Below are 13,947 nucleotides of genomic sequence, written 5' to 3'. Positions count from 1 at the left end.
CCATTTTCATCTTAGTGATATGTTTCATTTATAAGCTGTTAGTTGAACTTAATGAACTAATATTAATCTATCACTATAAACCAAGTACCATAGTTTATTCTGATGTATTTAGATTATACTAAATATCCATATGTCTTCTTGTAATGCTCTTAGCTGTTATAGTTCCTCAGTTTTACCCTGTTTCTAGACTTTGGCTGTTTTGAGGAGATTGATTAAGCACAGCAGTTGGGCGTTCGCCTTTCATGCAGCCGACCCAAGTTCAATTTCTCCGCCCCTCTCGGAGAGCTCGGCAAGCTACGGAGAGTTTTGAGCCCATGCAGCAGACCTGGCAAGACACCCATGCATATCGGATATGCCAAAAACATTAACAGTAAGTCTCTCAATGAGAGACAAACAAATCGATGAGCAATGGGATGACAGTGATGACTGTGATTACTCAATTGGGTTTTGTTTAATTCTGTGATGATGAGTTTAGGAGAAGTTATGACATTTGAACATACTGTTAGTAATATCACATCATATCAAGAGTAAATAATCATGGTTTATCACTTTATGTGTTTGATTGCCTGACTGATACAGTTTTCTAGTTTTCACTCTACTCTTCTATTTTCCCTCTGGTTTTGAGGTGACACTCGGGGGTGAGCATGGCTTTCTCCTGACTCTGCATTCAAGGACTACTCCTGGTGGGCTCAGGGGACCATTTAGTATGCGAGGGATTGAACCTGGGTCAGCTATATGTAAGGTCAACACTTTATCCACTGTTTTATTGCTCCAGACCCAACTCTAGCTACTTCCTTTGGATGCTGTACTTTTCCCTGAAAGTCAACCTACGCTGTGATGTCCATAAATTCCACAAACAATTTGGGTATGACAAATGTTTTGGTTTATCATTATATCTGCTATATAGTGGTACTTCAAATCAAATTTTATGCTATAGTATTCTGTTATGCACATCTTCTGTTTTCTTGTTTATTAAAGTATTTAGATAGATATGAATCCATGATTATTTTATGCTTTGTATATGCTATAGCGAATGCTGGACGACTTTGATCGTGAGTGTGGAAAAGTCAGACTACAGCTGAATCTCACGAAAACAATGTTCATGAAAAACAAACTAGTTTCTGATGTTCCATTTGCCCTTAATGGAATGAACATCTCCGAATGCAGTAGCTATGTGTACCTAGGTCGAGAACTCAACATGACAAATGACCTGGCACCTGAGCTGTGCAGGAGGAAGAGAGCAGTGTGGAACGTCTTCAAGAGCATCAAAGAAGTGGTTAAGAGGATGAAGAACCTCCGGGTCTGGGCACATCTTTTCGACTCCACCGTTCTTCCTGCACTAACATATGCCTCAGAGACCTGGGCCCTAAGAAAATAGGATGATTGCCAAAGAGGAGTCAAAAAGCTATGCTTGGAGTATCACGTTTCACTCAAGTGAGAGAAGGAATGCAGGGTTCTGACCACTGCCGATGATCAAGAATTAGGGACGCTGTCTCCTTTTCCAAGGCATTGAAAATCAGATGGGCCGGACATGTAATGTGATTTAGAGACGACCACTGGACTAGAACTGTTACTGACTGGATTCCACAAGATGGCAAAAGACTGAGTGGCCGCCCACCTATGAGATAGTCAGACTTCTTAATCAAGATCCTAAACAAATGGTTTGAGGGTCTTCCTGTTCCTGGAGCAAGCAGATGCCATTGGGCTACACTAGCATGCGACAGGAATGAATGAAGATATTACTGGCATCCGCTTGAGCAAATCAAAGATCAACGGGATGACAAGTGATACAAATGATATGCTATAACACAGCTTTCATTTCCTGAAAATTTTCCAGCTTTCACCATTGGAAACTCTAGGTTGGCATGAAAATTTCCTAGCAAAATTTAGTGCAAATCCGTGATACGCATTTGTATTTAGTTTTCCCTGTCGACATAATATATCATATATATTTGGCAAATCTCTAGAGATATAAGCCTATAAAAAATGAGCAACCTGTTTTCTTGAGTGGCTGCACTATTTGGTGTTCCACTAGTGATAAATAAGAGTTCCTCTTGCTCTACATTATTCCCAACCATTGGAATGATAGGGGTTTTGTTTTTGCTTTGTTTTGTTTTCTTTGCAGTATTTTGTTTCTGTTTTGCTTTTCTTTGGTTTTTAGATCACACCAAGTTCTACTTGTATGGTCACTCTAACAGTTGCTCAGGGGACCATGTGATGCTAGGGATTTAACCCAGCACAGAGCATGCTCTTTAACCCAGTGCTCTATTACTAACATTCAGAATTGCAGGACCTTTATACTTTATTTTAGGTTTTGGGGCAGGTAGACAGTGACATGTTTTAATTTAAAATTACTAGCGACAAATTTCTTTTTTTTTTCATTTATTCTCTATATGCTTTGCTCATGAGCTGTCTGTGCAGGTAGTGTCCATTTTAAAACTAGGTTCTTATTTGCTTATTTTTGAGTTCTTTGTATGATTTGACCAATTAAGAATAAAAGTGCAATATTATGTACATATACATGTCCAGAAAATAATCTTGAAAGTATGAACTGATTGAATAAATATCTGAGGTGCCTATGAATTTACATTCCTAACAAGCTACTGTGACATACAGCAGTTTTTTTATCTTTTAAAAAAATTTTTTTTTAATTAGTGAATCACCGTGAGGGTACAGTTACAGATTTACACATTTTCGTGCTTGTGTTTCCATCATACAATGTTCGAGAACCCATCCCTCCACCAGTGCCCATTCTCCACTACCGATGAACCCAGTATTCCTCCCACCCCTCAATCCCATCCCCCCCACCCCACCTCTGTGGCAGGGCATTCCCTTTTGTTCTTTCAACATAGAAAGTATTATGCTAAGTGAAATGAGTCAGAAAGAGAGAGACAGACATAGAAAGATTGCGCTCATCTGTGGAATATTAAATAACAGAATAGGAGACTAACACCCAAGAATAGTAGAAATAAGTACCAGGAGGTTTGCTCCATGGCTTGGAAGCTGGCCTCACATGCTGGGGGAAAAGGCAGCTCAGATATGGAAGGGAACACCAAGTTAAATGTGGTTGGAGGACCGGCTCCAGAAGGGAGATGCATGCTGAATGTAGACTATAGATTGAACAGAATGGCCACTCAATACCCATACTGCAGTTGTTTTATAAGTGAATCTTTTTTGCAATAAAGACCTAGAGAAGTTTTTCTCAATCATCAGCAAGCATAGTATGGCTGAGTTTGTTAATGTGCAGATTTTTAGTTTCTTTCCAAAAGTCCGTGATTCACTATTTCTTCAATGGCTCCCTCAGATTAGAATTTCTAAAAAAATCCAAATTGATACTGAGATTTATGATCCAGAAAGCACAATGTGAAGACATGACTTAGAATTCTAATCTATAGCTATGTCAAAATGGAAAAATATGATGCTGATATGTCTTAGAAGTTGGAGAAGAAAATTACCTCTATCCTTCCTTGTTTATTAATTTACTTTCTAGTCAAGCCATCCCAAAATTTCACCTGCTATTATTTTGAGGGAATTGCAGTCAATGGCAATACCAGTAATTATAATTAAATATTTTTATCCACTCATAAAAGTATTTATGATGTTTTATATACAGGTATAGAATAATTACCACAACTTTTATGTATTAACTTAATCCATAACAGAAAGGAACCAATATTGGTCTTCTGTATATTAGATTAAAACTATCTATTTTGACAAATACTAAAATATGTTAAGAGATTGCTAAGCAAGAAAATATAACAAGAAGTTTAACAGGTATCGGTAGTTAAAAGGTTAAAATTAAGTCAAATAATCAGAGTATGTTTCTTCTTTTTGATGTTCAAGATTTATTTTATTCTACTTTTTAAACTTTTTTACTGATTCACTGTGAAATATACCCTTACAAAGCTGCTCATGATTGGATTTTAGTCATACAGTATTCCAATCCCCATCCCTCCACCGTGTTCATTTCCCAGCAACCAGTGTCCCCAGGTTCCCTCCCATCACCCCACACTCCCTACCCCCTGCCTGCCTCTATGGCAGACAATTTTCTTTTTTTTTTTAATTAATAGTTTATTTTTAATTAGTGAGTCAACGTGAGGGTACAGTTACAGATTTATACATTTTTGTGCTCATGTTTCTCCCTTACAAAGTTTGATAACCCATCCCTTCACCAGTGCCCATTCTCCACCACCAGTAAACCCAACATCCCTCCCCACCTCCCCAGTCCCGTCTCCCCCCACCCCACACTGCCACTATGGCAGACAATTTTCTTCTCTCTCTCTCTCTCTCTCTCTCTCTCTCTTTGAACATTGTAGTTTGCAATATTGATGCTGAAGGGTTATCAAGAATATACCTTTACCTACTTTTTAACCCTCGGATTATGTCCAGCATGATCATTCCCAGCCATTATTGTCATACTACACATTTCTCTATCTTACATACCTTCACCCCCCCCGCCACCCCCCACACAGTTGTGGTTAGTTCCAACTATTGACCAGTCCTCTTAACCCTTGTTTTTCTGGCAATGGATATTAGTCTTCTATTATTTATTTTTAATATATTACAAATGAATGCAGTCATTCAATATCTGCCCCTCTACTTCTTACTCATTTCATTCAGTATAATACCCTCCATGTTCAACCATACATAGGCAAATATAATGACTTCATATTTCCTGGCAGCTGCATAGTATTACATTATATAGATGTGCCATAGTTTCTTTATCCATTCTTCTGTTCTTGGGCACTCAGATTGTTTCCAGATTCTGGCTATGGTGAATAGTGCTGCAAAAAACTTCTGCACCTCAAAAGAAACAGTGACCAAGCCACAAAGGCAGCCTATGAAATAGGAAAGGATATTCACCCAATACCTTCTGATAAAGGGTTAATTTTCAAGGAAATATACAAGGCACTGATTTAACCCCATAAGAAAAAATAAAGCCTATCAGAAAATGGGGTGATGAAATGAACAGAAACTTTCTCAAAGAAGAAATTCAAATGGCCAAAAGGCACATAAGAAAATGCTCTTCATCACTATTAATGAGGGAGATGCAGATCAAAACAACAGTGAAATATCACCTCACACCACAGAGACTGGCCCACATCCAAAAAACCAAAAACTAGTGTTGGCATGGATGTAGGGATAAAGAGACTCTCCACTGTTGGTGGGGAAATCCATTGGTCCAGCCGTTTTGTAAAACAATATGGACATTTCTCAAAAATCTAGTAATTCTGCTTCCAATTGTCCCAGCAATACCACTTCTGGGAATATACACTGGGGCACCCAAAACACACAGCAGAAACAGTATCTGCACTCCTATGTTCAGAGTGGATTTCTAGTACATTAAGAGAGTTTACCCCTTTTTTGATATAAATTCTTGGGTGCTAAAATGTTGTAATTGTAGATCTGAAAATTAGAAAAAAAATTAGAAATAAGAGATACCTTCATTCAGTTACATTTTTCTCCTTGCAGATTATGCTGCCGATTAAACACCATTAAAGTTTCCTTTTTTACAGCCATCATGTCTAAGGCAGAGTCCCCCAAAGAGCCCTAACAGCTATGGAAGCTCTTCATTGGAGGGTTGCATTTTGAAACAACTGATGAAAGCCTGACAAGCCACTTTGAACAATGGGGCATGCTTATAGACTGCAGGGTAATGAGCGATCTGAACACTAAGAGCTTCAGAGGAGGCTTTGGGTTTGTCACAGTTGTCACAGTGAAGGAACTGGATGTGGCCATGAATGCAAGGACACACAAGGTGCATGAAAAGTTGTGGAACCAAAGAGGACTGTCTTGGGAGAAGATTCTCGAAGACCTGGTGCCCAGTTAACTGTGAATAAGATTTTTGCCAGTGGCATTAAAGAAGACAGAAAAACATCACCTAATAGATTATTTTGAACAGTATGGGAAAAATGAAGTGATTGGTATTATGACTCTTTGAGGTAGCAGCAAGAAGAGAGACATCGTTTTTGTGACAATCAATGACCATGATTCCGTGGACAAGATTGTCATTCAGAAGTATCATACTGTTAATGGCCACAACTGTGAAGTAAGGAAAACCCTTTCTAAGCAAGAGATGGGCAGTGCTTTATCATCCAGTCAACAAGGTCAAAATGGCTCTGGAAAATTTGGTGGTGGTTGTGGCGGTGGTTTTGGCAGGAATGACAACTTTGGTAGAGGAGGCAACTTCAGTGGGCAAAGTGGATTTGGTGGCAAGCGAGGTGATGGTGGTTATGGTGGTAGTGGGAATAGCTATGACAATTTTGGCAATGATGAAAGCAATTTTGGAAGTGGTGGAAGTTACAGTGATTTTGGCAATGACAGCAATCAGTCTTCACATTTTGAACCCATGAAGGGAGGAAATATTGGAGACCAAAGCTCAGGCCCCTATGGTAGTAGAGGACAAACCACAAAATGTAGTTGGCTATGGTGGCTCCGGCAGTGACTGTTGCTATGGCACTGCCAGGAAACAAAGCTTATCAGGAGAGGAGAGTGAAGGAGAGAAGTGACATGGAAACTACAGGACACAATGGATTTGTGAACTCAGACAAACACAGTCATGGCAGGGCCTAGCTGCTACGAAGAAGACATGTTTCATACAATGCTCATGTGTATGGGTAAAAATCTCGAGGACTGTACTTGTGACTAATTGTATCCCAGATTATTTTAAGTTTTAATGTAGATTTTTTTTTCACCCATGCTGTTGATGGCTAAGTGCCATAGTTCGATCATGATGTTGAATAAATGTGTCTTTTTAAAAAATTGAAATAATATAACAAATGCCCAGACAATTTTTTGTGAATATAAAGAAATGAAGAAAAATAGCAAAATGACATTAACTCCATCTTGAAGAACATGGCTTTGGGGGAATAAGGTGTTATTTCTTGCTTTCCAAACCATAAATTTGGAGATCTTCTCAGCATTCCAAGATATAAATAAGACAAATTCTTGAAGAACATGAAATATTCAATCACATATATGAAATTTGTGTAATCACAAAAAAGGGGCAGCGGTAATCTATCTCTCTCTCCCGCCATGCTCCTTTGGTAGTCTCACACCGCTTCCCCCACCCTGGGGAGGTCAATGACGATGGGCGGGCATTGGAAGGAATGAGAGCCAGGCTGGTTGGTCTCAGTTGTAGTTTATTCCACTCTCATCTCCATTCTCCTCTGATTCTCCTCCTGTTTCTTCCCCCATACTACTTCATTCTCCTTCTCACTCTGGATCTGGATCTGGATCCCCCAGCCCACTCTTACAGCCTAGTTAAATCCAAAGCATGAGGGGTTAGGGCTACACATAAGTGTGGTCACAATCAATAGGGTTAAAGTTCTTTCCCTCAGGGGATGCTTCTTCTAGGACAGATTCTGTTTCACCAGGACACCCACCCAAGAGTGGAATCCCATGGGTGTGTTTCTCCTCCCCTTGTCCAACTAACATATAAGTATTCATAATATTAATCATTTTGTATGGACACAGTAAGAGATACATTAAGCTTGTAGAATTGCACTCCTAGGGCCACCTTGATCTCAGACTACAATGCTCAGGCCAGATTAGTCTTTCCTATCCCTAGCAGAATCCTAGTCTCATTGTTGCTTTTTGGATCATGACAGCATTTGTCCATGATCAATCTCTTAAATTATAGTTAAGAATCATGGCACTTTGGCCTGGCCCATTTCGATGCCAGGGTAGCTCAGAGATTGCCTTGGATCCATTCAGTCCCTTGTTGGAACCCTGCTTTTGGGGTTCTAGGAACTAAGGGCAACTGAGGCTTAAGTCAAGAAAAAAGATACCTGGGAATGAATAATATTCGAAGCCAACTAAATCCCAATTTCCAAAGTATAATATTAGCTGTCTCCCTGTGTCTATACAAAAAGGACATTGCTTTAAACTAAACTATTCAAAAGACATTAGGAGAGGAGAAAGGCAATATTGACTTACAAGTTCAGTGTCCTAGAAAGATCTAATCTTACAAATTAACAGAGTCTGATTAGGGGAAAAAGCTGATTAAGTGATTGGGGAAGAGATCATAGGGAAATGGTTACAGATACACAAAGGAATGGGAGTGAGTTGGGAGCACTTTGATGGGTGTGATCCGATAAACCTAAGATCCTTGTGGCAAGGCAGAAAGGACAAAGCAATGTTATCCTACAAAATTGATATACAGAAAACATATGTGCTCAATGGGACTGATATTTTTCTACAAAAAGCTTCATTATAAAGGCCCGAGCAAACATCTTCCGAAATGGACTAAATTTTCTACTGAATGTTGGTAGTAATCACAGTGCATTTTACTCTACTGAAAGATTTATTTTTTAATTCTAGAAAAGAAATTTCATGAATTATTCCAACAAGTGTGCTCACACTGGAATTCTTAGGAGCAAATTGATTTTCTTAATGCAAATTTTCATAGGGAGTATGTATTGTATACGAGATATCTATTCTGATTATTGGTACTAATAAAATTTGAATTTCCCGGAGATGGTTAATCGCTCAGTCAGAAAAAATCTGGTAATTCTGATGAATGAACTTGACCCAGCAGTTACGGGCCAGTTCTACATGATAGTTGGTATCACTTTGAAGGAAGATATAGTGAGTAGAATTTGTGACTTTACACCAGTTTCTGTCAATGGTGCCTTGATGTCATGGTGTTCAATTCATGTGGGTTTTCAACGAATAGGATAAGATTCAATAAACTTATTGACCTCTCCACATCACTCCAGGACCAGAATTATCTTACTTTAGTCTGAAAGTTATTTAAGATATATGTTGTATAATTACGTGATCAGTAAAGTTGTTGAAGTATTCATCTTGGAAATTTTGTGACAAGCCTGTTGTAAATCGGTTCCAAATGTCACAAGTTCCTGCTTCACAAAAAGATTGACCATTTTAAAAATCATGACTGTCAAAGCACTGTTAAGCAATAGCAGAAGGATTTCTTCTAAAAATGAGAAAAATATCAAAAGAGAACATACATAGAGAAAAGTGGTAATATATTTATGCATAAATATATTTAGTTGTAAATATAAGTATAATGAATTGTCTCAATAAAAATATAATATGTAAATATAATGTAAATATATTATATTTAAGTATAAACTACAAATATATGCATGTGTGTGGTATATTATGCATATTCTATAAATATTTATACAATCATTGTATCACTGTCATCCCGTTGTTCATTGATTTGTTCAAGCAAGCACCACTAACATCTCCATTGTGAGACTTATTACTGTTTTTGGCATATTGAATATGCCATGGGTAACTTTCCAGGCCCTGCCTTGTGGGTAAGATACTTTCAGTAGCTTGTTAGGCTCTCTGAGAGGGATGGAGGAATCGAATATGGATCAACCGCGTGCAAGGCAAATGCCTTACTCACTGTGCTATCGCTCTAGCCCATTTTATACAATATATTTTATAAATCACGATCAAGATCACGAAATCCCATTAATCACCGATTTCTCGGGCGGGCTCAGTAACCTCTCATTTCCTCCTTTCCCTGAGATCTTAGAAGTCTATCTTGACTCAGCCCACCCAACGATGTCGATGTCACACTGGGGGCTCTTTCAGAGTCAGGGGAATGAGATCCAGCTTGTTACTGGACTTTGCATATGAATATACCATGGGAAGCTTGCAAGTCTGTCCCATGTGGGCAGGAAACTCTTAGAAGATTGCCAGTTTCTCCAAGGAGAAGTAGGCTACAAGATACCACTTCCGGGAGCTTGCTTTTAAGTCTCTGGATTTTGGCTTTTGATGGAATTTCACACACCTGGGTTCCTCTACCAGTACCTTCATGCGTGAGGTCTGTCCGAAAGTGTGGAGAGGGGCCTCGAGCATGGCTGTAGCTAGGTTCTGGTGGTCTTCGGCTGCCGGGAGCTCTGCTCGGGGTGGGGAGGAAAGCTGGAGCCCATCCCCTCTGAGGGGCCCCAAGGAAGATAGCCAGGCGTGCGGGTAAGAGACTCTGCATATTTTATAAATATAATAAAATATTATTGTATTTCTTAAGAAGATAAACTTGATGGTGTTTGAAAATAAGCTAAATTCGTAAGGTAAAAAGTACACAGTGAGGAGCCATATATTTGGGTTCAAAATAGAAATTTTGCTAGGTCTTTAAGAGAGACCTAGCTTAACTGATCTCACATAAAAATGGCTTATGAGATTTTGTTAACTACACAGTCTGTGTGTCAACAATGTAACATGGTTGCCAAAAAAAGCAATAAGCACAATGAAAATGGCTCACTTTGCCAGGTTCAATAAACGTTATTTTGCTGTTCTGATGGTATCTAATTAGGATAATTAAGAACTGAAGTGTCAACATTGGCCTCATCTACTAATTTCCTGATTGTTTGTGGACTTTAGCCACTCCACATTTTGTTTTTCTGCATTTTACCACTTTGATTTTTTTTACTCTGCCCCAGAAAGATAACTGTTACACAGTCCTAGCTCATTTGATATATACATTAATAACTTTGCACCCCTGCTCACATTGATAAAACTTGAAGCTATGTACCAAACAGGCGATAATAGGGATGTTGTTTTATTATCAGCTGTATCTGTAGTAAATAGAGGCTCTAATATTTCTGAATAGACTAAATTTGCTTTAATAAGTAGAATGGGCTCATAAAAGTAAACAACTGTGTTGGTTCAAAAAGACTTTATAAAAAGTAATAATAAAATTTGGGGGAAATTCTTAAAATGACTTACTAGAAGGCAAATGAAAAGTTCTACATAATAATGAACTCAAAAATAGCAATATCTAGTGTTTAGCCACTATGTTTTCAGATTGTGTAATGGCATTTATTAAATAAATAATTTCCATATTAAAATGTGTCCTTATTAAATTATCATAATTCCTTATTATGAAGATAGACTATAAGATTCCCAACTTTAATCCTCAAATTGCAGATTAATGCTTGATCTTATATTAAAGTGGCAAATGTCTGGTTTCCTGCCTGAAGTTTAATTTATGCAGTTTTTTCACCTAAGCCCTTATTCTACTTAAAGTTTCTCTCATTTTGAAATACCACAAAGCCTGTATTTTCCCAGAACTTTTTCTCTTTTTTTTCTCCCTCCTTCCCTCTCTCTCTCTCCTTCCCAGATCTTTTAACCCTATGCCAATTATCAATGGTTTAAATTATGTCCTGAGAAAATAATTTCGGGTACAAATTAGCTGTGAAGAGAAATTTTCAAGAACAATTATGTAAGTGAAAAGTAAAGTAAAAACAAGGGTTTACATCAATCATGAGAGAAGTATGGTTAAGCAAAAGCATATCCATTTAAGTAAAATGCAAAAATAATTCAGCCAAGTACTTTAGAATGCCAAGCTCTTTGCTACTGTATAGAAACATTGTCTTTGTTCCAAAACTTATGCTTTTATTTACATCTGAGACATCATCAGAATGATATTAAAGGTACAATCAGATTTGATAAGGAGCAATTCCTGAGTACACAGCTAGGAGTAACACCTGAGCTTTGCCCTGTGTTGCCAAAAAAACCAAAAAAAGAAAAAAAAAAGTGGTGTTCTTGGCCTTTCAATATTTTCCTTCTCAATATGTAAAATAGGTATGTCTTTTACAAAATATTCCCTTCTTTTTCTTTTGAGATATTTCCTATACCAACAAATGTAATTGATAAGACAGACGTACAGTCACCAATGGTTGACCATAATTTGTTGTTTACAAATATAATAACCTCCTTGAAAATAGTTTAAAATAACAAACTATGTGCACCACAGACTTTTAATGACTTTTCCCCTTTATATAAGATCAGAAATTTGGCACCAAATGTGTTATAAATGGAAACTTGGTGATTGTTAAATTCATTAGTCAGAGAAGTATTAAATATGTACTCTGTTAGAAACAACAACTATATTTTTCTGTTTTATACTGGTCATAATTAAACTTATTTTGGAGATACTTAATATTCATGTTCATATTTTAAATTAGTTTAAAGTATTTTAACCTACATTTTACTATTTGCACATCACGGCAACCCGATAAAGGTTATTTTCTCATTAAGGTAAGAAATATACCTTTAGAAAATTTAATAGTTATTTAATAGTATAGAGAGACAGCAAATTTTAGTGTAAGAAACCAAATTCACATCTTTTGATTCCAAGGCTTCAATATTTAAACAAAACAAAACAAACAAAGGACTTCAAACGCTAACACCAGGAAGAGACTAGTACTTTCATTCCCGGAGGCTTGAAGATGAAGACTAAGTCCTGCCAATTCTAACTGTCTCATTTATTCAAAGAGCTAGAATAGAAAGCTCAGAAATCTTTGGGGATGCACTCCAAAGGCACCGGATTTGGCACTGAAAACATCCCTAAAGCACAGATTGGAGCAGAAACAAGGAAAAGTAAGCATTTGCAGTATGCCACTTGTATTTTAAGGCCTTTTTTATTATGATTTTATTAAAGTGTTAGCAATAGCTTCAAGTATCAGGACAAACTCAAGCACAGAGGCCTTTGGGATAGGGGTTATGGCTAGTTGAAGTTTGGCCTATGGACACCAAAATCATCTTTCTGTGTTGTAAAAATAATAAAAGCAAGTCAGATGAGACATTTGGGGATACTAAATCTAAGGTCTGTATCTCTGCCAAAAGATGCGATAGAAACAGCCACATTTCTCCCAACTCTGCTGTTTGCCTTGTTGTTGCCAAATTCACCAATGTAATGTCCATTAAAATAACATCTTTGGGAAAATCACACAGTGTCAATGCTTTCTATGAGAATGAGAAGCAGAAAGGAAAAAAAAAGGCACTTGTGATAATCCCTAATTGAGTAACTATAGGGAATCAAGTCTTCAAACAAATATATCTCAAGAAGATTAGTAAAAGGAACAAATAACTTCAGATCAAAGTAAGTTTAATTATTGAACTTAATGAGGTCCAAACACAACAAATGAGATAGTTCACCAACTCAATGATTTAAATTGTAGTTATATTTTTCATTTCACGATTCAAATAAGCAATGCAAATTGTTATCTGTTGTGAACATACTATATATAAGGTCTTCATAACTTAGGATAAATTTAAAAATAGATGTTTTCTGCTCACCATCTCTTCTCCCAACATACTGCCATACATGGTAGTATTCAGAGATATTTTTGACTTGCACTCTACCATCAACACTATTTCTTCAACATAACCCCCCAAGCAGCACCAGATATTCCCCACCACCACCATCTTTGCCCCACCCCTCCAAGAAAGAGCTTTGTAACCTACAACGATTTCACTTAGCTCCACGAATTTGTGGATTGGCAACTGGACATAGGTCCAGCTCAACAGTTCTTCTGACTGAGGGGGTCCAGAGATTTGCACTGATTTGATCTAATTAGATTCCCCCTCATTTGCTTGGGTCATAGTAAAGCCAGGATTCAAAGTCAAAAGTTTGACTCTAGGTACTTACCCTGACCATTTCACTCACAATCAATAGTGCCTCATCTTATCTTCCCCTCCAGGCATAGCCAGTGTGGCTTTCTAAACACCAGTGTGTAGATTGGTGGCCAGAAAGGTGAGCAGTCAATATAAAATGTAGGAAGGAAATAGGGCAGAGCTGGGGGTGTGGCACGTGGTAGGACACGTGCTTTAACTAAGGGAGGCTCTGGATTAAGCTTATTCTATTTAAAAATTTTCCAATATTATTAAAATTTGGGGAGCGGAAGCCATAGTCTAGTGTAGTTAGGAATACATTGCAGGTGTGGGTAGGAATAGATTGGGGCCAACCTGGGATCTATCCCTGGCACCCAGTATTGTCCTCCAAGCATGACCAGTAGTGATCCCTGAGCACAGAGCCAGGAGTAAGCCGAGGGGTGGGGGAGACATTATTCTTTGAATTTTTTACATGTGCTTTTATTGGCCTTATAATAGATCGCCAAGCCTGCTCGGATTGGGACTGGGACTTTTCTGCCCAGATCCCCCATTTTCCAGTAGCTAGGCAGTCAT

The 13,947-nt window shown here is 37.9% G+C and overlaps 1 pseudogene; it reads left to right on the top strand.

The window, feature by feature from the left end:
- The first annotated feature begins 5,521 nt into the window (after positions 1-5,521).
- LOC101543881 (heterogeneous nuclear ribonucleoprotein A1-like) lies at positions 5,522-6,509 on the top strand (annotated as a pseudogene).
- The last annotated feature ends 7,438 nt before the right edge of the window (positions 6,510-13,947 follow it).

Source organism: Sorex araneus, chromosome 1 (genome assembly GCF_027595985.1).
Source record: "Sorex araneus isolate mSorAra2 chromosome 1, mSorAra2.pri, whole genome shotgun sequence".
NCBI lineage: Eukaryota > Metazoa > Chordata > Mammalia > Eulipotyphla > Soricidae > Sorex > Sorex araneus.
Note: the sequence above shows the minus strand (reverse complement) of the source record. Positions and strands in the feature narration are given on the sequence as shown.